Below are 24054 nucleotides of genomic sequence, written 5' to 3'. Positions count from 1 at the left end.
ACAGAGAGGACTAAGGTTGTCAAATTGTTTCGGTTTCCTATAAATACCAGTGGGGGGTTTTCTGATTTTTATATACTAAAATAAAATAAAAACAAAACAAAGAAATAAACAAGCAAATAAAATAGAGCAGATATTGGTTAAGGATTCATCTTCATTCACAAACATGCTTTTTAACATTAACTAGAATTGATATTTAATCTCTCTTTTATCAAAGGCCCTAAGATACCTTGATCGCAAGTATATCCCGCAAATCTCCTCTTGTCATCAACAAACACATTAAAAGATGCGAATATGAATTCTATCTTAGAGAACAACCTAACATGTAAAAGCACTAATCAAGTTTAATTCTCTAGATGCATTAAGTTCTATGAAATCAGGCCAATCAAAACAATCGAACGTGTAAAAGCACTAATCCGTTTTAACAAAGGTTATGACTCACTTGTGACTACTAGGATGTATCACTACAAGCAATAATCACAATTATGCTACTTGTAATCAGGAATCTATCACTTTTGCGTATAATAAATCCTAATCTAGCAATAGAGATGAAAACAAACTCGATTGATTCTAGACTCAACCAAACAAACATTCAAATCATGTAACAATATTAATGGTAAATCATAAACGATAATATGGAGACAAAACTAATTCATTATATAAAAACCCATATTTGGAAATCCAACTTATTCCTTAAACCAATGATAAAATTAAGTAATCATGTTGAAGGAGTTCATCACAAGAATAAAGAGAAGAATCATGTTTCTAAACCCTAAAAAACAAAAGTAAAGAAAAAGATCATATATTTCTATGTGTAAAGAGATGTCCCTTTTATAGTCTCTGCCTTGGTCGATTTTTAAGTCCAAATTTAGGTCGCACCCTTCTGCCAAAATTCACTCCTTGAAACATCCCACATATAAGAGCCCAGGTCAAAGTCCAACCGGGTCTGAGTCGGCTCACCTGTCTCACTGGATTGAGTCAACTCGGTTCAACTGTCAGTCCCATGGAACTGACAGTGTACTCATCTGTTGAAGCATTCTACCCTTCACTGACACCTCCATGCCACAGCAACAGTGATATCTTCCCACCAGTTTGCAGCTTCAGTCAGGTAACTCAGCATTGTATCATACACAGCACCAAAGCGCAATTCAGCTTCGTATCCACCAGACTCCAAGCCTTCCATCGAACTGCCATCACACAAGCTCATGTGCATTCATCTGAAGCTGCATTCTAACACTTATGCCTCCAGCCATTCAGCTCTGTCCTTGTTCAATTACCAAGCCTCATCCAAACATCACCATCCTCATGAACTCACACCACAATGTCATCCTATACTTGGAAACCAACAAATTCTGCTTGCCAAACTGCAGCTCATTCCCTTGGCAGCAACCACCAGTACCAGCTCAGCTCTCCACCAGTTCCATTTCCTGCAGCTACCACTAGCTAACTCAGCCAATTCCTTGTTCTTGCGAAAACATGCCCAAAAGCGTGGCTCCAAACTCATATATGCCGCCGTCGACTCGTGCATCCGACTCGTACCCCTTTCATGATTCATTGAATCTTTACGATCCCCACTTTCGGTTCACAAATCCATCGATAGGAACTAGTACCACCAGCTGACCATTCTCCTAGCGTTTTCGCACAGTTACTGCAAAATTCCAAACTGGTCAAGGCATTCACTACTTCCCAGCTCAGGCCATAACTCAAAGCCACTGCACTAACCAATTTCCTCTCCACTTGCAGAAGCACAATCACCACTTCAGTCAACAGCGGAAACCCATTCCTGCAACTTGAGCTACATCCACAGCTACATCATCATTAATAACCTGTAATTTCAGCTTCACAGACTCATCCAACAGCAACATTTCATCCCCATTCTTCATCTCCATACCCTGTTAACCTAACTCAACCACCATCAAGACCTTCGTATGCAGCCATATCCTACATCTTTGTCACCAGCATCACCACCTGCAATTATTCCCTTTATCTCGGCTTCATTGCAGCTCAAATGAGTTGTAACTTCTTGTACCACCAGACTCCATAATTTTTCAAGTCAGCAACATCAGTTGTCTCCTCCCTGTAGCTGCACATCGCCAGAACCACTACCACCCAACACATTTCATCTCACCAGCAACACCATCCTTAAACCCTTCAATCAGTCAGCTCAAATCCTTGACACTCTGCCTAGCCACTGCACTAACACCTGCAACTGCTCATGCCATACCATTCTCTCAGCACAACCACCAGAACCCAGCCGTACACTGCTACCTCAAACCACCCTTGGCAGCAACACACAGCTACAAACTGCACACCGCTCCATTCTTGGTCCCATTTCAGCTTCTCTATCTGTCATTGAACTCTGCCATATGCATTGCAGCATCATCACTCCCTTGATTTCTTCATTTCAAGCACAATTCACCAGCATTGGCAGCAACAGCTACAGATCCTTGCCTTCATTGCATCATACCAGCTCATTCTTCCATTTAAGCTTCAGTTCCACAACCAACTCCAAATCTGCATCTTTTCCTGTCTCAGCTGGTGCTTCAACTCATTCACCTGCCATCAAAACCACTTCACAAACCTGCCACTCCATTCTGACTGCAGACAAACACAGCCATTGTGACCATGGCAGTAACACTGTTTTTCTTCTCAAACTGCTCTGATTCTTCACACATTCTATCCATCTCGTCCGTACCCATGAACATCAACATCTCAAATTCTCGATTAAACCTTGTTTCTCCATCTGCAGTTCGATTCGACCAAACCCTAACCCCAACTTCATCCAGTTGGGATTTCTCTCCTCTCCGTCTTGAATCAGAACCAACCCATCTCTTAATTTCTTGTTGCTTTCCAGATTACCATCTAATCTTGATATTTACTGCCGAGAATGGCCTCAATTCAATACCAGAGGCACAAACTAAATCTGCCTGCAACCCACATATCTCTTCCATGAGCTCTTCAGCAAACCCAATTTCGATTCTTAGCCGAAACCCCAAAATTCCTTTTCCATTTCGAGCTTCTAATCAACACAACCACCGTTCATTCCACGAGCTTAATTTCTGCATCTTCTTCCCCGAGTCACATCGATCTCCTCCTTTTATTACTACATATCCGTACCAGCGACAGATCCAGCTCTTCTTCCACACCTCTTCCTTGAAATCAAGAGAAACCCATCCTTCAATTTCATCAGACTCCCATCAGCTCGTAAATCTCTCTTTCAATCTCTCGATCTCAATCAGTCAGCAACAACCGTTGTTTTATTTCTTTTCTAATTTTCAGATGCAAATAATTGACTTCTCTCAATTTGAGGGTTTTGTGTGGGAACAACAAATGGGTATAGCCACTCAGGTGCAGTCGATAAGGGCCACCCAGTTCATATATGGCAGTCGGTTTCAAGGAACTGATTACCTAATTCTTCGACTCTAATGTCAGTTATGGGAAACTGACAGTTCATTCTTCACCTCCTCCTTGTGCGACCTAGCCTGCTCCAAATATCACTCGCCTGTGAATTGATCTTTTAGCCCTTTTCGCTCTAAATGGACGTTGTCTCATTCTTTTACGCATAATGACTCCATTTCACCTAATAAGCTCAAAAGCAAACATAAGATACATAATTTACAAGAAAAGTAACAAAAAAAGCATAAATACTAGATATAAAATTAGGTGTTTTAGACACCTGTCAAATTCCCCCACACTTAGACTTTGCTAGTCCTCGAGCAAATCAAACAAAATAATTCTAAAACATACAACTCCGTCTCGTCGAGGCTACGGTCACTTTTAGCATAAATAACAAGCCTTTGAACCCTAGGTGTCCCTAGTGGACGAGTTTTAGTCTCGTGAAGGTTTACAAGAGGTTTACCTACAAAACCTATATTTCCAAATCCAACTACCTGTGAAAAGTCTAAAAATGACACTAAACATTTTGTAATTGGCATAATATCATTGATTACAGGAGGAAGTACCCACTTTCAAATCCAATTCATAAATTAGTAATATAGCTTTATCAGAAAGTTGAACACAACCACAATACTCGGAATCGACAACCACAATCACATGAAAATATTAAGAAGATGGATATAGAAAGTAGATAGTGGCGGACTGTTGACTAAGGTGAACGGTGTTTCCCATATTTGTCTGAAGGTCACTGCCAAAACAAACCTAAAAATCCTATTGGATTGAGCTACTGGTCTGAATACTAATATCAACACGACTAGCATATACAGGGGAACCAGCGGTCGACAAACTTAATTCTAGATCAATTCACTGGCATATACAAGGGAACCAGTGATCGATTTTATTCAACACAATAATAATAATATTTTCTTTTTCTTTTCTTTTTTCACCTTTTGTTCTTCTTTTTTTTTTCCGAATTGACAACATGATTAGATCTTTTGGATCCAAGCGCATGCTTCGTGTCAGCAGATTACATGGTAAATCCCGTGGATCCTGCGTTCCACGCTTGCTTAGGCGACGGAGACAGGGAGAACACACACATATTGCTATCCAAGTGTCAATCTTTTTTTTTTTTTTTTTTGTACACCGTTTGGTCAAATTGGTCTGGTCTCTTTTTTTTTTGTAGTAGTAGTAGTAGTAACTCAATTGCTCTATTTCATCCTAACAGTGATAACAATTCGATGTTGGTGCCCTACCAAATCACTTAGAGAAACAATAGATAAATATGAAAGACAAAAAAAAAAAAGTGATATGGTGACGACTCCGAGATATGGTGACAAGTATCATGTTATTTGTTTTTATATTTTGTTCGTTTTCATATGAATAGACTCTACTAATGAGTTCCTCAACTCCTACAACCACGATGTTTCCATTAGTGTAAGGCACAAGTTTCTAGACTTAGGAGTTTAACATCTTTTTTTTTTTTTTTATAAACACAAGGGAAAACTAACAAGGCTAAAAACTCTATATGAGAACACTCCCCCACACTTAAAATTTACATTGTCCTCAATGTAAAATTTAGTCAATCAAAGTAAAGTTCAAGATGAGAAATTCATAACATGATATATATACACAATAAGAAAATAAAATGCATAATAAAAACTCATACTCCAACTCATAGCTATTTCTGAACAATAGAGGATAAACACTAAACAAGCTATTTAGTTGGCATCTAATCCCAACTCAGCCAATATATACCTCATCGTCAAGAAAAATTCCATCTACTTAGATTGGCTAGTGTTTATTCTAAATTGTTCAAAAATGTCTAAAAGTTGGAGTTTTGATATGCAAATATCTAAAATAAGAAAATAAAGATAAAAGACTTGAGAAATAAAAAGATATAGATAGATACACAAAACCAGTGGGTTGCCTCCCATTTAGCGCTTGGTTTAAAGTCGTCAGCCCGACTTGTAAGACGAATTCTCCATACACCAATAATCGGAAAAGTTGGGGATCCTTCCATAGAACCTGTTTTGCAAACACTAGCTTCGCACTAATATTAGTAATATAAAACAGAAATGAATCTAAGTCCTTGGCTTCTTAAGAGACCAGGATCTCTAAGCGTAGAGAGCGCTTTGTGTGGCCATGCTCATCTGGCCATTAAAATCCCACAGAGATAGAGTAAACATCGTGGAATATTTATCAGAGATTGAAGGTTATCAGCAACTCCCAATTTTATTAAGAATTCTAAACAAATAACAAACATTCTTTTCTAGGTCAAAAATAAATAAATAATAATAATATGTTTCCATAATAGAGATAGTTTCACAAAATCAAAACATATTTTCTCTTGATAAACATTCACTTACAGAACAAAAAGATTCATTAACTATGAACTGATAACTGAATAAAAAATTATTCCGAAAAACCCTAAATAATAAGATAAGTATGAGATCGGGAAGTTATTATAAGATAACAGACACCTTGATCTTACTACTAATAGTTGTGTTTGTGTGTTTGCGAGAGAGAAATTAACGAGATGGAAAATCAAACCTGGCGGAGAAACTGTTGAGATTGAGAAGGTGAAGAAAGTGATGATGATCGAATTAACAGATGTCGGCTGGTTCTGAAACTGAAACCAATACGTGCCATTGTCACTCTGAACTCTTATGGCGTGTTTGGTTGGGGGAACGGAACGTGTAATATGATTCCTTTATATGTTGTTATTTTTGCACTTCTTATCACTACGCCAAACCCACACCATTCCACAAAGATCAGAGATAATGAAACCTTAACTCAATTACAAAAGAAAAACAACTTCTTCATTTCAATTACAATCTCTCTCATTGTTGCAATCACTAATAGTTAAACACCCATCAAATTTAATATTGACAACTTCAATAGAAGAAAATAGATGTTAAAAGTAAAGAATAATTCGTTGGATTTTTCTCTCACCTTCGTTTTAGTGCAGGAATAAGGAAAATCCCCATGAGGAAACAAACTTCCGAATGAGGAAGACGATAACTATCTTAGAGGTTTTCTTTTTCCTTTTTTTTTTTGATTAGACTATCTTAGAGGTTTATGTGGTCCAAACCCTAAATTGTCTGGTATTTTCAGGGGCGACCCCAAAAGAATTAGGGGCAACACAAAATGACAAAAATAAATTGAAAATACTTATATGTCTCTTCATAATCCGTAGTGTAGAAGGAAAAAAATTATCTACCGATTGCGACAATGTTTTTCTCTTCCTAGCTTTGTTTTGAAATAATTAAATTTGGGGCTACTATCATAATCGGCAGGCAATAAACATCATGAAACTACCCATTGTGAAAACAAAGAAATCCAAAATTCCTATTGGTTTTTGAAATTTTCGAATTTGGAGCTACTACCATAATCGGGAGGCAATAAACATCATCAAACTACCGATTGTACAATGATAGACAATAAACATCATGAAACTACCGGTTATGAAAACAAAGAAATCTAAAATTCCTATTGGTTTTTGAAATTTTCGAATTTGGGACTACTACCATAATCGGGAGGCAATAAACATCATGAAACTACCGATTGTACAATCGGAAGGCAATAAACATCATGAAACTACCGATTATGAAAACAAAGAAATCCAAAATTCCTATTGGTTTTTGAAAATTTCGAATTTGGGGCTACTACCATAATCGGGAGGCAATAAACATCATGAAACTACCGATTGTACAATTGGTAGGCAATAAACATCATGAAACTACCGATTGTGCAAATAGAGAAATTCAAAATTCCATTGGTTTTTGAAAAGTAGGAATTACCAATAGGTACTATTATAGTGTTCTTAGTTAGTGGCAGGTCCATCCATTAAAGCCCACTAATCAGAGGTCCATAATTAAGAGAAAACATGAAAATGGACCAAATTTTTTAAGCCCAGGTCCTGTACACGTGCGGGACAAATTGTACGAAATTTCTAAATACCTAAACTACCCTTCCAATCCTACATATATTAAAGCAGTCTATTTCAAAGTTTCTAAAAAAAAATTCAGCCGATTATTCTTGGGAAAATTCTGCTCTCTTTCTTCTTCTGGATTTGGGACTAGGGTTTCTGAAGATTTCTTCTGCGATTTTTAACAGGTATGTTGCTTAATATTTTCGTTTTCTTCTTTCTGCTACAGTTTAATGGAGATATGATGTGTTCTGTTTTTTTTTTATGATTCTTGTTCGTTTTTATTCAGTTATTTGGTTAGATTGTTAAGTTTTTAGTTTATTTTAGCTTTCGATTTGATTATCTTTCTGTTTTCTTTTCAAAATCAGTTTTGTTTTCACTTTCAGATCGTATTATCCAGCAGTACATATATGACATACTCATTGTTTATGCTACAGTTTTTGAATCATTATAAGATTTGAATTTTGGATCATGGAGATCGGTTGTGTTCTGTTTGTTTTTTATGCATCTTGTTCGTATTTATTCAGTTATTTGGTTAGATTGTTAAGTTTTTAGCTTATTTTAGTTCGATTTGATTATATTTCTGTTTTGTTTTCAAAATCAGGCTTGTTTTCACTTTCAGATCGTATTATCCAGCAGTACATATATGACATACTCATTGTTTATGCTCTTGGATTCTGTTTCTTGCATAGATCTTTCACTTTTTTTAGTTTGACCCATCAGTACGTATGTGAAATACCGTATTACGTGCTTCGATTCTGCTGTTTCTCCTAGATTCTTAATTATTCTTTGTCATGCAGTTGATTTTGTAGTTCATGAATCTGCAGTACATATATGGCATACTCATAGAAACTGCTCTTAGTATCTGTTTCTTGCATAGATCATGGAGATCGGTTGTGTTCTGTTTGTTTTTTATGAATCTTGTTCGTATTTATTCAGTTATTTGGTTAGACTGTTAAGTTTTTAGCTTATTTTAGTTCGCTTTGATTATATTTCTGTTTTCTTTTCAAAATCAGGTTTGTTTTCACTTTCAGATCGTATTATCCAGCAGTACATATATGACATACTCATTGTTTATGCTCTTGGATTCTGTTTCTTGCATAGATCTTTCACTTTTTTTAGTTTGACCCATCAGTACGTATGTGAAATACCGTATTACGTGCTTCGATTCTGTTGTTTCTCCTAGATTCTTAATTATTCTTTGTCATGTAGTTGATTTTGTAGTTCATGAATCTGCAGTACATATATGGCATACTCATAGAAACTGCTCTTAGAATCTGTTTCTTGCATAGATCTCTCACTTTTTTTAGTTTGACCCATCAGTACGTATGTGAAATACTGTATTTTAATACTGTTGCATCTTTGTGACATTTGCAGGTTCAAAACATGTATGATGCAGAGTGTTTCAATCCAAATACTTACTGCTATGCATACATTTATTATAATCATCATCATTTTGCTGTCAAAGTGCCTGTGATTGCTGACTTTGCTGTGTTTTTGCTCCTTTTTTAGTATTACCCTTCAGTACTTATGTGAAATACTGTAATATGTCTTTCGATTCTCTTATTTTTCATAGATCTGTCACCTGTTGTTGTCATACTGTTGATTTGTAGTTCATGAATCTTCAGTACATATATCGCATACTGATAGGAAGTGCTCCTTGTTATGTTTAAGGAGAAGTGAAGTAGATGCAGGCATACAGTGGAGCTGCAATAATGGGTGCTGTTGTACAACAACCCAATCTTTTTACTAAAGGTTCTTCAACTTTTTTTCCCAAGTTGGGTACTACTACTGCGGATAGATTACCTTCTCAAGTTAGGCAGACCCTGAAGTACGTTCAATAATTGATAGTGAGAAGAATCGTCAGTTTAACAGCTTGGAGCTCATTGCTTCAGAGAATTTTACATCTCGCGCAGTGATGGAAGCTGTGGGTTCTTGTCTCACAAACAAGTATTCAGAAGGGCTTTCTGGTAAAAGGTAAAGATGGTGCTTAATGTTGTATTTTTTCCCTGTATTTATATTGAAATGCATTTGATCATTTCATTCTGCAATGTAGGTATTATGGTGGCAATGAGTACATTGATGAGCTAGAGACACTTTGTCAACAAAGGTCTTTGTTCATGTAACTGGCACAGGGTCTGGATCTTCCTCATGGAGGTCACTTGTCACATGGATTTATGACTCCTAAAAGACGGGTATCTGGGACTTCGATTTATTTTGAATCGATGCCCTACCGTCTTGATGAATCAACAGGTGCTGCTCTGCATTCTTATATTTTGTAATGACTATGTGGTCAATTGTTGTTCATTTATAATTCGTTGATAATTTGCATTCATTACCAAATTCACTTGCAGGCCTTATTGATTATGATATGCTTGAGAAAACTGCCACCCTCTTTCGACCAAAACTCATCATTGTTGGTGCTAGTGCTTATCCTCGTGATTTCGATTATCCTCGAATGAGAAAGGTATACACATATATTTTGATTTTCAACAGTTGTTATTCTTAGTGATCATATAATCAGACTAGTTAACCCATTATGCACACCTAATTCCCTTTCCTGTTATGTTTCTTGAATATTGCAGATTCTGTTGGGGCTTTTCTCATGATGGATATGGCTCACATAAGTGGTCTCGTTACTGCATCTGTACTTGCCGACCCATTTGAATACTGTGATGTTGTAACAACCACCACTCACAAGGTACACCTAGTCACATTCATGAAGTCTGCAAGACTGCAACTACTGACACCAACACAAGCAACATTTTTTTTATTGGTTTAGGTTCAAGGGTCTTGTTGTTTACTATGTCTTCTGTTTCAATTTGCAGTCATTACGAGGTCCCAGAGGTGGCATGATTTTCTTCAAGAAAGATCATGTTCTTTGGGTTGATATGGAATCTGCGATTAACAATGCTATTTTCCCAGGGTTACAGGTAACTAAAACTGTAGCGGTTATTTGTGATTTATCATTGGTTCAACATTATAACATTTTTTAGGTTTGTTACAGTTGTTTTTCGTGTATGAATTGACAGTACATATATGGCGTACTGATACAAAACTCTTCTAATTTTGTTTTATTTGAAGTTTTTCCAATTTTTTTGGTTCGATCCATGAGTATGTATGTATAATACTGATAGGAAGTGCTATTTGCTGTGTTTTTGCTCCTTTTTTAGTCTTACCCTTCAGTACTTATGTGAAATACTGTAATATGTCTTTCGATTATCTTATTTTTCATAGATCTGTCACCTGTTGTTGTCATACTGTTGATTTGTAGTTCATGAATCTTCAGTACATATATCGCATACTGATAGGAAGTGCTCCTTGTTATGTTTGATTCAGTACGTATATGAAATACTGAAATAGATGCTCTTTGTTACGTTTGATTCAGTACTGGAATTGGATATGGAGATGATCTGGAGCTGCAATTCAGAACTTATTGCAAGAAATGACAGATTTTGAATGATAGGAACAGGAGTTGTTGTTGGTTCAGATTTGCAAGCTTGTGAAATTGGTGGTGGTCTTGATGAAGTTACAAATTGGTTGTGACGTGTGTTTCAAAGAAGGTGTGCTGCAAATGGATTTGGAGGAACATAGAAGGTTGGGTTGCTACATTGTATGATCCTACAATGTATGTGATGTAATACGTTTTCTAATTTATTTATCATTGATTCTTACAGATTTGTACTCTACCTGGAAGCAGTGCAGCAAATATGTACTCGAATTTGTAAGCATTCAGATATATAATCGGATTTGTAAGCAGTACGACAGATATGTACCCAGACAGATATGTACTCAAATTTGTAAGCAGTGTAGCAAATATGTACTCGAATTTTTAAGCAGTGTACCAGATATGTACTCAAATTTGTAAGCAGTGTAGACACACACGTTTGGTAGTAATGGGCATTATGGACATTTTCATGTTTTAATTAATTTTGGACCTCCGGATAAAAAAAAAATCCGGTTGGACCCTACTATAAATAACTATATGGGCCTAGGACCAAACAAGAAATTTTCCTTTTGAAAATTTGAATTTGAGGATGCTACCATAATCGGTAGAAAATTAACATCACGAAATTTCCATTTTATGGATTTCAAATAGTGATTGATTTCAAATAGTGATTGTAGTTGTAGTGGTAAAAAGGGGTCTTTTCGGACTTGTGAAGAAAACAATTTTTCTAGATTTAAATTAAACAGCAAATAAATAAAATAGTTCAAACCTTTATAGAAAATACCAAGACTAGGATTCCACCATTGACCAATTAAATAGTAAACTCTAAATAATATTCATGCAATTCTATCTTTAAAAATAATTCTAATATTTGCCTCAAATATATTTTTGAAGTAATAATTGTAATCACAAAGTATAAAACATCAAAAGTTTTTAAAACCCAGCATGCTTCATCAAAATAATTCACAACTATTCAATAAAAACTAATATTTCAAATTCAATTCCATGCAAATAATCAAATAATAATATTGCAATAAATAATAAAATTAGAATTATACCAATCAATATGGATCAATGGCTTCCTCCGTCGTCTCGGCTAATGGGTTTAGCTCCTCATCCCAAAAACATAATCATAAGATGTATCCATGGCTTAATAATGTGTTTTTATTGATGAAAATGGTGTAAAAAGAAGTTTGCAACGCTGTATAAATGTTACAGCGTCACTGTTACAATAGTATTGCAGCTTATAATCGACACAAGTGAACTGCAGTAGAAAAACGACACCTATTTCTCGATGTAAGCACTGTTGAAGAACGACACTTCAGAAGCGTCTGTTCTTCGTCTTCTTCTTCCTCCTCGAGCAGCAGCAGCAACAACAACAAATTCTCTGTAACTTCTTTGTTTCCGGCTCTAAACTCCTCCTAACTCTCTCCTCAAACTTTCTAACCCCTCTAAGACTCGAAGCAATGCTTTATATAGCCAACAGAACCAAAATTCTCGTGCAAATCCGAGAGTATTTCTCTTTTTTTCTTCTCGAGAAGTTGAGAGAATAATCTCTTTTCTGTTGCTTTGTACGCGTCCTCTGGCCAGTTATTACGCTCCAAACTTCTCTTAAGACTTGAACAAGACTAGGTGCATAGTTATCTAGCATAAAAGTCTTCCACAAATCTCTCACAAATATTTGAAAGTGAACAGCACGGTACTGTCCTGTTTGGACTTTGATCCATTCTCCCGGTCATTCCAGCCCAATTGGTTGGGTTAAATTGCTTATACTGATATTTTTATAGTCTAGGAAGTCCAGCCCAGTGAAAATCCGATGCTGAATTTCCTTAAAACTCGCTCAAATTCGAACCCCTAAAACTGTTCTTCTGCATAGTTCTTTTCCCGCCAAAATCCAGTTTTGAAACTTTGAAGATGACCTCCCCCTATCCAGTTCCGGTGTCCCTTTAGTACATGCCCTGAAATGGGGTGCCCCTTATCCAAATTAGGGGTGCCTTTAGCAATTCTTCTGGGATGTTTTCCGCACTTTTTCGGGGTTCCTCCGGGGTATTTATGGGGTACTTCCGGTACACTTCGGGGAGCTTACGGTATGCTATCTACGGAGGTCCAAATGCCATATTTTTAGCCAATTTCGCCACAAAGTCTTATTCTTCCAAAAACACATACAAATAAATAAAATAACCAAATAAGTACGATATCGAGCACTAACAATATATACAAATGAGCTATATTAGACACATAAATGCGTCTATCAAATACCCCCAAACTTATTATTTGCTAGTCCTCGAGCAAATCAAAACTACAAAATAAAATCCTAACTCACTGTCGCAGGCATCGTCGATTGCATTTAGCGTATGCAATAAGCCTTTAAACCCCTAGGTGGCCCTAGTGGCCGAGTTATAGTCTCGGGAGGGCTTACCAGAGATATACCCACAAAACCTGTACTCCTAATTGGTCACAAGTATCCAAAGAGCTATGAGGACATACATATTCTCAACCTATCTCCAAGTAACTAGAATGCCAGAGAAATTAAAGGTGTCATCTCTAAAGCTAACTGAAGAAAAGGGGAGACACATCCACACGACTGCTAGATAAAGAGATATCCGCTATACAACTAGATAAACATTGTAAGATGCGTCTGCTGCTTTACAGCTGGATAAGATTAGGAGAGAGATAAAAATGAGAGGGACATCTTCTATACAGCTGGACTAATTACGTGTGATGAGTTAAACCAGTGCTAGAAAGATCTTGTGTCAGATTGAAAGCAGACTAACAAAGCAACCAAAATGCATCTTTCTTCGACTCTCTCACAGTGCCCAGTAGAAACAACGCCTTCTTCGGTATTCAACTGTTGATGATAAACTCTCGAACCTCATAGAACCTTGACAATTAACTCTTCTCTTCGATTTCTTGCTTGACTTATAAATTTCTTCTTCCCTATGGCCTTATTGAACAAAAAGAACGTAATGATGTTTCATTATTATTATTTTTTTCATTTTTTTTTTCATTCATTTTTTTTTTTTTGGCTAAAATAAAAAAAACTACAAGACAAAAATTTACATGGCCATGAGAGAAGGACTTTCAAAACTTGGATCTTCGCAACTTGTCATGTCTTGGTATCATGGATTCTAACAACTTATATCATTTGCTCTTATAACTTCAACTTTGATTTTTGAATTATTCTCTTCTATTGTTGCTTTTAAACCTAAAACATCTTCACTTTCTTCATAGATTTTGATGTCGCTCCGCTTGTTGATGATGATAAGTTTCTACTGAGAGAGAGTCGCAATCCAGTAACTAAGACTACATTGTGAGGTTGCTTTGTCTTTCTGGCATTTCCTGACCTACTTGCCTTTCCATCATGTATGGTTAGGTCCATCACGGTTACCCTCTAAAAAGAACAAGTTCTCTCCTGAATTTCAAGGATCTCAATGTCTTTTTCTCTAATGTCTCAATAAGTTGTTATCTGTAGCATTCCAATTTCTATCTTTTCGGTGAGAAACAGTATGTAAACTTAGCTAACCGGATACCATGTGACGCTAGAAGTTTCAAAAGTGCAACACAAAAGTTTCTCCCATACCCCCAAACTTAAATCTAACATTGTCCTCAATGTTCTAAAGATGAAATTAAAAGCATGAACAAGGAGAAACTATTACCACTGGAGGGAAAAGAAATAAGGAAGGATATTACCGTATCACATGAATGCGGGAGCCTCCCAGTAAATGCTAAATTTATAGTCATTAGCTAGACATCAAATACCTCTAAAAGAATTGTCACCTTCCAAAGTCGTATGCCAATAGTTGAAACAATTGTGGGTCCATAAGACCAAATAGAACTGCCACGAATAGGAGACAAATTCTCAAGATCATAAAAATGAGCAGATAGAGCACAACCTGATCTAAAGTTTCTCGCAAGACAACTGGATTTATCTGAGGTGCCCACTTGGGCTTCATATGAGTGTCTCGGCAAACAGATTCATCCGAAAAACGGGTCTCTAACATATGGATTTTCTCCTGGACAGTATCAGGCGGATCAGGTTGTGGAGTCTGAATAGACTCAAGCGATACCTCAGATGCACTAGGCTTGAGTCCCAAGTTAGGGACTTCTACTGGGGATAATTGACAATCTCTACCCCCAAATTTAGGGTAATCACTATTCTCCGTAAGACCTTTAACTATGGCTTGAATTTCCGGATCCGGAGAGTATTTAAAATACTCTAGAGCTTCTTCTAGTTCACTACCCCCAAACTTAGAGTTTTGGGTGTCTCTAGATAAACTAGTCACAATATTCCTAATTTCTAGACCATCCGGTTCCTGAAAAAGGTCAATTTCTTTCTCTGAGTTATAATCAGGTGGTTCATCCTCTAAATTCTTTTGAGGTATACTAGCTATAGGACTTATATGTTTCATATCCTCTATGGTCATCCCTAGAGTTTCCTTATTGTGTTGAAGCACAGTTACTGGCCTAATCTCATGATCACTATCCAAATCGGAAGTTATAGGCAAAATCTCAGATGGGCCTACAAATGCATAATTGGGGTCCAACTTAGGAGGATCTTTAGGCTCTTCAAAATAAGGGCTTAAGGTAGATTCGGTAGCTAGTAATGGTTCAAACCTAGATTTCCATCTATCGGTATCTAACATAGGAATAGAATCCAACAGAGAATTTACTTGTTCAATGTTGCTATCATCGTCAAAATCCATGCTAAAACGGGCTAGACAAATCTCTAATGGATCTTCCGATTCGGTGTTTGGTACAGACTTCGGAACTAAGGTTCCTATCATGTTGACCTCTTCAATGCACGTGTCATCTAGCTCAGAATGTAGCTTATTGACATTAAAAATATTCAACTCAATAGTCATATTACCAAAAGATAGATTCATAATACCATTTCGACAGTTTATGATCGCATTAGACGTGGATAAAAACGGGCGACCTAAAATCACTGGTATTTGGTTCTCTGGGTCAGGGACAGGTTGGGTATCTAGGATAATAAAATCCACTGGATAAATAAACTTGTCAACCTCTATGAGAACATCCTCAATCACACCACGAGGAACTTTAACGGACCTATCAGCTAACTGAAGTGTTATCTGGGTAGGTTTCATCTCACCAAGTCCTAGCTTAAGGTACACATGGTATGGCATTAAGTTCACACTAGCTCCTAAGTCAAGCAACGCTTTCTCAACACGGTATTTACCTATTGTGCAAGAAATGTTCGGGGACCCTGGGTCTTTATACTTAGGAGTAATGGTATTCTGAATAATAGAACTCACATGACTAGCTATGAAGGCTTTCCTCTGGACACTGAGCTTACGCTTTCGCGTACACAAGTCCTTAAGGAACTTGGCATAAGAGGGAATCTGCCTAATTGCATCTAATAATGGAAGGTTTATATTAACCTGCTTAAAAATCTCCAATATATCATTAAAGTTGGACTCCATCTTAGTCGGAACTAGCAGTTGTGGAAACGGGGCTCTGGGAACAAAGTCGGGCTCAACAGGACCCTCATTGGTCTCTTTAGAGACTCTATCAGTCTCTTCATTCTCTGGCTCAGACGGGTGAACTATAGCATGTTCACTATCAGGCATGGCAACCTTGTTATCAACTTTCTTTCCACTCCTAAGGGTTGTAACAAAGTTCACATGATTGTACGATTTCTCTCCTCTAGGGTTAGGATCAGTATGACTAGGGAACCTTCCTTCTTCTCTCTCATTGATAAACTTAGCTATTTGGACGACTTGATGCTCTAATTTAGCAAAAGACTGGGCACTATTCTTAAAATTCTGTTTGGTTTCCTCTTGAAAATTACCCTGGCTTTGTGATAGCATCTCCTGGCTCTTCCTTAATATACTAAGGGTTTCCTCTAAGCTAGCTACTCTATTCTCAGATGGGTTCTGGGTCTGACCTGAAGAGTTCTTAGTATAACCAAAACCTGGGGGAGGCTGAGAATTGCTAGACTGGCCTTGATTCTGGCCCTTAGACCAAGAGAAATTAGGATGGTTTCTCCAACCAGGGTTGTAGGTCTCTGAGTAGGGGTCAAACTTCTGACGGTTTTCAAACCTATTATAGACAGCATGAGCTTGCTCTTCACTAACCTGACCTTCCCAGAATGAGTTATCGGGCTCTATTCCACAACTAGAGACTTGAGAGGCTCTATTAGGTTCAACAAGGGACCTATTTTTAGACTGACCCATTTCTAAAGCTTCTAACCTTCTGGACAAAGCAGCAAACTTAGCATCTGACGCAAAACTCGTATCTACCATATTGGTGCTACTTCTATTTACCAAGAGTCTTTTAGGGGGTTCAACACAAGATTCCCACTGTTGGGATTTTTCAGCGATAGTTCCTAAGAAGGTAAAAGCATCATCAGCATTTTTACTAGTGAACTCACCAGCGCACATAGACTCAACCATGGCTATGGTCGAATATTCTAAACCATCATAAATAATCTGTACGAGTTTTATATTATCAAATACATGGTGAGGACACTGAGATAGGAGATCATTGAATCGCTCTAAAAACCTATAAAAAGACTCTCCCTCTTGTTGCACACTAGCACTAATTTTCTGCCTAACAGCTGCAGTTTTATGCTTAGGGTAGAATTTCATATAGAAAGCAGCAATAAGTTCCTGCCATGTTTCAATGGATTCAGATGGTAGGTTGTTCATCCAGGTCTTGGCTTTATCTCTCAAGGAAAAAGGAAACATTTTAAGTTTCAAGACTTCATCAGTAAGGTCTTTTATTCTAATTGTCCCACAAATTTCCTCAAAGTCCCTAATATGAAAATAAGGGTTCTCGTCATCCTTTCCTAAGAATATAGGGATCATCTGAAGAATACTAGGTTTTATCTCAAAATTAGCCGTAGTGGCTGGCAATTTAATGCACGAAGCTCGGTTGGTCCTAGTTGGGAACATGAAATCTTTCAAAGTTGCCATCGTTGGCACAACTGGAGTACTAGGGGTACTTTTATCACGAAGAGATAGGTTCTCAAAACTGAAGTTTCCAAAAACAGGGCTCTCAAAAGAAGAATCTTCGAGCTCCCTGCTTAAATCAGAAGAACTACTAGGTTTTTCGCTAATCAATCGACCTAGAGTATCTCTTTTCCAAGCCCTATTAACAAAATCGGGCATACACTAAAAAGAATTAAAAAATAAATAAAAATCCTAACAGGAAGGTTCTAGCAATCACACAGCAGGCTGACTCGACTTTACCACAGCAAACCTAAATATTTCTAACAAACAACAAGCATGATGGCTCCACTTAGATTGTTTCTAGACCAGCTTCTAATCCTTCGAAAGGGAATTCGTTACAATTTAAGCAAACCCCTCTGGAATCAATCCGAGTTAAAGCAAGTTGAATCGAGGCGAGGGAAGCTCAGTGGAGCTTTGATACCCAAAACCTCACCGATCCTATGCGGCGCAGTCACGCATTCAACTCGCAGAAACCGTCAAGAACTTTGAGGTGTGCTTAAAAGAGTAACCAATATTTTTCGAATGATTGTCCTGTTAAGCTCGATACCCTATAGGTCTCTTTCTAATCATATTTTAAAGCTTGGGTTCGCGTTAGGTTTTGTTCTCCTAAAGCGGGCAAGAAGGGAGCGGTGATGAAATCCGAACCCTTATCTTGTTTAGGCCAGGCCTGGCCCTTTACTAGGAATATAAAAACAGTCCGGTTCGTCCTCAAACAATTATCACCTTAAGGAATACAGTAACTCGCTTGCAGGGGATTCACGAGTGTTTCGATTAGACTTACCTCCCGTACCAGACGGGCGATGAACCGTTGAAGTCGACTGGGCCACGATTCCTATGTCGTGTGCGAACCCGAGGGGCCGAGGTGATATTGTAATCATCGTCCTTCCCTGCACACAGTTTATATTTAAGGGTACCCTTCCGTAGGGTAAAAAAAATATTAATGTCCCAAAATTAATGTCCAAAGTCCATAAAAAAAATACAAAAGAAAAGAAAGTCTAAAAAAAATTACAAAAATAAAAATGTCTCTTTTTTTTTCTCTCTTTTTATCAAAAAAATAAATAAAATTCTTCTTCTTTTGCTCCTTTTGCTCTGCCTTTTACTCCAAGTCTTTAAATGTCCACCAAAAACTTTGGCAAAAATTTCTTTCGCTCCAACTTCAAGAATCTGAAAGAAAAAGACAAAAAACCAGAAACGTAAAGAAGAACAAATAAATAAAAAAAATAAAAATAAAATACTAACTAAACACAGGTCCGCGTCGGCGGCGCCAAAAATTTGATGGATTTCAAATAGTGATTGTAGTTGTAGTGGTAAAAAGGGGTCTTTTCAGACTTGTGAAGAAAACAATTTTTCTAGATTTAAATTAAACAGGCAAATAAATAAAATAATTCAAATCTTTAGAGAAAATACCAAGACTAGGATTCCACCATTGACCAATTAAATAGTAAACTCTAAATAATATTCATGCAATTCTATCTTTAAAAATAATTATAATATTTGCCTCAAATATATTTTTGAAGTAATAATTGTAATCACAAAGTATAAAACATTAAAAGTTTTTAAAACCCAGCATGCTTCATCAAAATAATTCACAACTATTCAATAAAAACTAATATTTCAAATTCAATTCCATGCAAATAATCAAATAATAATATTGCAATAAATAATAAAATTAGAATTATACCAATCAATATGGATCAATGGCTTCCTCCGTCGTCTCGGCTAATGGGTTTAGCTCCTCATCCCAAAAACATAATCATAAGATGTATCCATGGCTTAATAATGTGTTTTTATTGATGAAAATGGTGTAAAAAGAAGTTTGCAACGCTGTATAAATGTTACAGCGTCACTGTTACAATGGTATTGCAGCTTATAATCGACACAAGTGAACTGCAGTAGAAAAACGACACATATTTCTCGCTGTAAGCACTGTTGAAGAACGACACTTCAGAAGCGTCTGTTCTTCGTCTTCTTCTTCCTCCTCGAGCAGCAGCAGCAGCAACAACAAATTCTCTGTAACTTCTTTGTTTCCGGCTCTAAACTCCTCCTAACTCTCTCCTCAAACTTTCTAACCCCTCTAAGACTCGAAGCAATGCTTTATATAGCCAACAGAACCAAAATTCTCGTGCAAATCCGAGAGTATTTCTCTTTTTTCTTCTCGAGCAGTTGAGAGAATAATCTCTTTTCTGTTGCTTTGTACGCGTCCTCTGGCCAGTTATTACGCTCCAAACTTCTCTTAAGACTTGAACAAGACTAGGTGCATAGTTATCTAGCGTAAAAGTCTTCCACAAATCTCTCACAAATATTTGAAAGTGAACAGCACGGTACTGTCCTGTTTGGACTTTGATCCATTCTACCGGTCATTCCAGCCCAATTGGTTGGGTTAAATTGCTTATACTGATATTTTTATAGTCTAGGAAGTCCAGCCCACTGAAAATCCGATGTTGAATTTCCTTAAAACTCGCTCAAATTCGAACCCCTAAAACTGTTCTTCTGCAGAGTTCTTTTCCCGCCAAAATCCAGTTTTGAAACTTTGAAGATAACCTCCCCCTATCCAGTTCCGGTGTCCCTTTAGTACATGCCCTGAAATGGGGTGCCCCTTATCCAAATTAGGGGTGCCTTTAGCAATTCTTCTGGGATGTTTTCCGCACTTTTTCGGGGTTCCTCCGGGGTATTTATGGGGTACTTCCGGTACACTTCGGGGAGCTTACGGTATGCTATCTACGGAGGTCCAAATGCCATATTTTTAGCCAATTTCGCCACAAAGTCTTATTCTTCCAAAAACACCTACAAATAAATAAAATAACCAAATAAGTACGATATCGAGCACTAACAATATATACAAATGAGCTATATTAGACACATAAATGCGTCTATCACCTTCTAAAATGGCCATTGAAACCACCTAGAGCCATGGCATGGTAGGATCCGCCACGGTCATATTCGGAAGATATGTCATTTGCATAAACTGTCGAATATACGATGGCCCAAAAATCAGAATTTTTGAAAAACCAAAAATTTTCTGGTTTTGAACTTGTAATAATCGGAAGATATTGCATTTGCATAAACTTCCGAATGTATGTTGGCTAACTTTCAAAAATCCTTAGGTTTGCGCCTCTTGGAACCACCTAGAGCTAGGGGTGTAAATATTACCCGAAAAAACTCAGCCTGCCCGTACCCGCCCAAGCCCGCCTGTACCTGAAATTTCCCAAAGCCTGTTATGGCCCGTTGCGGGCTACCCGACCTGGCCTGGTTAGTGTGAACGGGCGGGCCCAGGCTTTCTCCAAAAATTTTCTACCCGGCCTGATGCCCGCCCAAACTACTTGACCCATTACCCGTTCTATCTGCCCGACCCAAGTGCCTGGTCATTATTTCGATATACCCGAGAATATCTTGAATCTTCCATACTTCCATTCTTCCCTAAAACTAGCCAAAACAAAAGAAGGAAACAAGTTTATCTTTCTTTCCATGTCTTTGGAGAAAATCAGAAAAGATTTCATCTTATCAATCTGTAGAAATTCTACCCAAACTTGCGGCAATTCTACCCAGAATTTTAGGAAGTTATATTTCTTTATAAGCTAGTATGATTTTCTCTTTATCTCTGACTTTAGGGTTTCAACAAGAGAAGAATTTTCATCAGTCAAAAATCAAAAAAAAAAAAAAATTGATCGGTGAATCGGAGGTGTCTGTGGCTGTAAGTATTTTCTTAAAACTTAATTTATATCTATCGAAGTTATGTTATCAATTTAATTTTTTAATTTCTAGTAATAAGTTTAAAGTATGATTATTGAGATTCTGAGAAATGAATTTCATGCTTATCAACTGTTTGTAAAGTTGTCTAAAACAAGTAATTGCATGTTATACTGTCCTCTAGATTCTTAGAAATACAGTTAGATCTGTATGGTTTAATATAATTGCATGTTATACTGTCCTCTAGATTCTGAGAAATACAGTTAGATTTGTAGGTGATTATCGGAGCTGTTTAACGCCAAAAATGTTGGAGTCTTGTGTGTGTTTGAAAGATTGGTGGAAAGCTGAGTTTAAAGACTATCTTCAAACCATGGATCCATTGAACGATGATATTTCCATGGAAGATGAAGACGATCAAGTGTCCACTTGATTCAGGTTATCTTTAAGGTATGTTACTATTGACAGTCAAAACATATATGATTTCTATGTTATTATTAATTCTGGCAGATTTTCTAACTCAGTTGATAGTTTTATAAAAATGTGTAGGTAGTCTAGTACATAACATTAGTTCAGTTGATAGTTGATAGTTTTATAAAAAGATAACAAAGTTTAGACCCAACTGCAAGTGATAACACAGTGAATTTTTGGAATGTAATTACAACTCTTCACCAACCTTGAAGATAGAAGAATGTGGATGGAACTAGTCAAAAAAATCAGAAAAGCAATCCCATCATCCCAGTTGTGTGCAATGGTTCTAGTACATAACATTAGTTCAGTTGATAGTTGATAGTTTTATAAGAAGATAACAAAAGTAACTAGTCAGTAGGCAACCAAAATATGTTTTTCTTTTCTGGTGATAAGATTTCACTGTATATTGTATAGTATAGTGTATAACTCTTTAATGTTTCTCTCTTTTTAATATGTGTAGGTAAAGGAGCATAGAGTTCCAAGTTGTTAGACTGCATGAATAAACAAGTTCTTCAAGACTTAGAGAAGCGCCTGGGAGCTCATGGATAGTCTTTTTCAATTATGAACAAACAATTTTCTTAGAGTTTAGTTATTCTTTTGATAGGAATTTTATGTTTGTTTTTTTTTCTGCATCCTCCAAGACTATTAAGTATTTGTTCATTACATTGTTTAGACATTCTAAAGTTGCTTCTCTAGTTATATTGTAATTCAAACATGAATATGAGTCATATGACAGACAAGAAAAAGGTGGCCTGCCCGGCCTGGCCTGTTTAATATTTGGGCTTTGGTCAGGATTTGGGCTTGGAAACTATTGTTACTGCCCGGCCTGTCAGGCCTTTTGGGTAACTTAACTCATACCCTATCCAGCCCGGCCTGATATACAAAACAGGCCAGGCAGCCCGGCCTTCCCGAATTTACACCCCTACCTAGAGCCATGGCATGGTTTGTTATGCAATAAGCATATTCAGAAGATATTGCATTTACATAAACTTCCGAATGTACAATGGCCCAAAAATCAGAATTTTTGAAAAACCAAAATTTCTCTAGTTTTGAACTTGTAATAATCGGAAGATATTGCATTTGCATAAACTTCCCAATGTATGTCGGCTAACCTTTAAAAATTCTTAGGTTTGCGCCTCTTGGAACCACCTAGAGTCATGGCATGGTTTGTTATGCAACAAGCATATTCGGAAGATATTGCATTTGCATAAACTTCCGAATGTACAATGGCCTAAAAATCAGAATTTTTGAAAAACCAAAATTTCTCTAGTTTTGAACTTGTAATAATCGAAAGATATTGCATTTGCATAAACTTCCGAATGTATGTTGGCTAATCGGAAGATATTAAGAAAATTTGCTACCGAATGATATAAGGCCCCAAAACTATTTCAGTTTCTACATTTTACAATCGGAAGAATAGAATATTATATTCTCTTCCGAATATATACTGGCCCCAAATGGGATTTTGCCTAAATCACAATTTTGAGAACTTTTCAATAATATATATATATATATATATATATATATATATATTCGGAAGTCAAAAAAAAGTTTAATCTACCGATTATATCAATTTTGTTCACAGGAAGATATGACCAACAATATACGAAAGTTAATCTATAACTCTATCTCCCAAATACTGTCGATGTTCTTGAGAAATGAAGAACACGACTACATTGGGGAGTTAAAAATCATGCATATCTCCCGAATCTGGGAAAAAAAAGAAAACCTTAGAATTTTTTTTTTCAATTCATCGAATTAAAGCGACATAAACCCAAAAAATGATAGAATCTTATCTAATTGGGGCCATTTGAAGTTTCCGGAGTGTTTGGCTATCAGATTCGCCACCACCAACTACATCCGCGGCTTCGCGTTCTTCGTCACTTTCAGCAACAATCTCTTTATTTCTTGCTAAAATTCCACCAAGATGAATTGAAGAAGAAGAGTTGAAATTAAGGAAATTGAAATCAAATTTTGATTTTTCTTGAAGGGCATAAAGGTAACTTCAAATTCCTATAAGGTGTCCCTTAGCTAGTGTCCTTGTATGGGTATAAATCAATGGCCCCTAAATCCTTTTGAGTAGCCGCAAAAAATGCCAGGTTAAAAAGACCATATTAAGCTTTTGAAAGAACAAAAAACACGATAAAAGTTCAACT

At 36.9% G+C, this 24054-nt stretch overlaps 1 long non-coding RNA gene across 1 annotated transcript; it reads right to left on the bottom strand.

The window, feature by feature from the left end:
- Positions 1-5519: 5519 nt before the first annotated feature.
- On the bottom strand, positions 5520-6446 carry LOC113302670. Its single transcript, XR_003337005.1, has 3 exons — positions 6346-6446; positions 5944-6134; positions 5520-5543 (listed from the first exon to the last, which is right to left on the bottom strand). It is a non-coding gene; the product is annotated as an uncharacterized LOC113302670 (long non-coding RNA).
- Between the last annotated feature and the right edge of the window lie 17608 nt (positions 6447-24054).

Source organism: Papaver somniferum, chromosome 8 (assembly GCF_003573695.1).
Source record: "Papaver somniferum cultivar HN1 chromosome 8, ASM357369v1, whole genome shotgun sequence".
NCBI classification, from domain to species: domain Eukaryota; kingdom Viridiplantae; phylum Streptophyta; class Magnoliopsida; order Ranunculales; family Papaveraceae; genus Papaver; species Papaver somniferum.
This window is presented reverse-complemented; position numbering and strand designations above follow the sequence as displayed.